At 47.3% G+C, this 2,109-nt stretch overlaps 1 non-coding gene across 1 annotated transcript; it reads left to right on the top strand.

The window, feature by feature from the left end:
- The first annotated feature begins 960 nt into the window (after window positions 1-960).
- trnag-gcc (transfer RNA glycine (anticodon GCC)) lies at window positions 961-1,031 on the top strand. The gene has a single exon. It is a non-coding gene; the product is annotated as a tRNA-Gly (tRNA).
- The last annotated feature ends 1,078 nt before the right edge of the window (window positions 1,032-2,109 follow it).

Genomic DNA, 2,109 nt, shown 5'->3' with positions numbered 1-2,109 from the left:
AATTGTCCCGAATGTGTGTAGAATAATGTTAATGTGCGGGGATTGTGGTCAGTGCGGACCCGGTGGGCCGAAGGGCCTGTTTCTGCACTGTATCGCTAAACTAAACTAAACACAAGTGACAGGGTTGAATCCGATGAATGTACGCCAGTGACTTAGAGTCACAGAGATATGCAGTACAGAAAATGGCCCTTCAGTCTGCACTGCCAAGACCATCAAGCACCAATCTTTACAGAAATCCTATCCTAACCTATTTCCTCCCTCCTCACATTCCCCGCCTACATTACCATCACTCCCCCACATGGTGATTTTCCCACTCAGCTCATTTGATCACCTTTTAAGCCTCCTGCTTCCTCTATCCTCCAATGAATCTCTGACCTTTGAAACTTACTGAGGCTCCTGGCTTCCTGGATCACCTCATGCTGAGGCTCCTGGCTTCCTGGATCACCTCATGCTGAGGCATGAAACCAATCAACCAGCTTTGGGAAGTAGGAGAAACGGAGAAAAACTGTAGTCACACGGAAAACATTGCACCTCCATGCAGCACCCGGGATCAGGATTGAACCCAGGTCTCTGGACCAGTGAGGCAGCAGAAACAATTGATCCAAGATCAAGCCAGTGAAGTTAGGGCTCTCAGGGCATGTTGTGTACAGCATGTTGTGCTCGAGTTGCTGGTTAACCTGGGTGAGGAAGGTGGAGATATCCCACAGAACTAAAGACTGGGGCAATATTCTCGAGAGTTCTGCACACTAAGGGGTTAAAGGAACACGGGGAACAATGCAGGAGAATGTGATTAAGGAAGAAAATGAACCATAATCTTGCTGAGTGGTCTAATACATTGCAGAAGCCAAATGACTGACTGCTGTTCCTGTTAATTCTGTCTAATGTATAATACCTAAGATAGGATATTCACTGTGGATGCAACTATTGAGTATGCTGACAGCAAGATCATTATCATCTGTTGCATTGGTGGTTCAGTGGTAGAATTCTCGCCTGCCACGCGGGAGGCCCGGGTTCGATTCCCGGCCAATGCAGTCGAAATGTTTTCTTCCTGGCTGTATTCCTCCCCAGCTTTTTCTTGGACTTAACACTCCTCGTGCTGACTCTGAGCCCATCTGTTTATCATTTTACTCTGACAGCTTTGCAACTGCTGCTCAATCTTGCATCTTTCTCGGGTCTCACTTAAGTAATTTGAAAGCAGCCGTGCTCTATAAACAGGCCACCCACTCTGTCAGGTAGGTTGCTGCCATCAGATCATGGACACTGTCACCGGCACACCGGCTGCAGACTGTCTGCTCGCTATTATCCGCCTGTCTCTGGGAGCCTGACTCTGCACAAGCTGCCTGCTGCTGTTCCTACATTGCTGTGATGGCAAGAGACCAATAATACTTAGTGCCTGCAAGGCACTGGAGCAATCATAAGCTTATTGAAGACTTTGTGTCAGTGCAAGTCATGCCTTAGCTTTTCTCCACGCGCTGCGGGAAGCGCACATCATATTTACGTTTTCTGATCGTACAAAACGAGGAGTGATTCTGAGTAGGTGGTGAATCATTGGAATTCCCTACCCTGGTAGGCTGTGGGGGCCCGGTTATTGAGTTCATCCAAACCTAAGATGATAGACTTCTGCACAATGAGGCAATCCACAGACATGGAAATTATGCTGGACAATGGCGCTGTTGTTCCATCACCTATCTTGATTAATGGTGGAGCGGGGCTGGTTGCTCCTGCTTCTATTTCTAAAGTTTTTGCCATTTTCTGTAAATTTGTTCTTTGAAGGACAGAAGCAAGTTTCTCATCGATCCAAAGGTAACGGCCAATAACGTGTTGCTGGGTGTGTAGAACGAGGGCTCTGTTTACGTGGCACAGAACTCGCTGTGCAACAGGTTTTATCCATCCTAGCATCACAAATCTAGGTCTCCAGCATTGGCCAGGTTATAAACTCAAACCATCACTCGTGCTGATAGTCCGGTCTATGCAGTCTGGAGCTGAAGCTTAAACACCAACCGGGCTGGGTGCCAGCCATGTAGTAGTGTGGAATTTGAACTGTTGTTTCTGAATGAAACCTGTACTGGCGATCAATCTGATCATCGGTCCAAAATTGAAGCAAAGTGA

Source organism: Rhinoraja longicauda, chromosome 1 (assembly GCF_053455715.1).
Source record: "Rhinoraja longicauda isolate Sanriku21f chromosome 1, sRhiLon1.1, whole genome shotgun sequence".
Lineage (NCBI taxonomy): Eukaryota > Metazoa > Chordata > Chondrichthyes > Rajiformes > Arhynchobatidae > Rhinoraja > Rhinoraja longicauda.
Note: the sequence above shows the minus strand (reverse complement) of the source record. Positions and strands in the feature narration are given on the sequence as shown.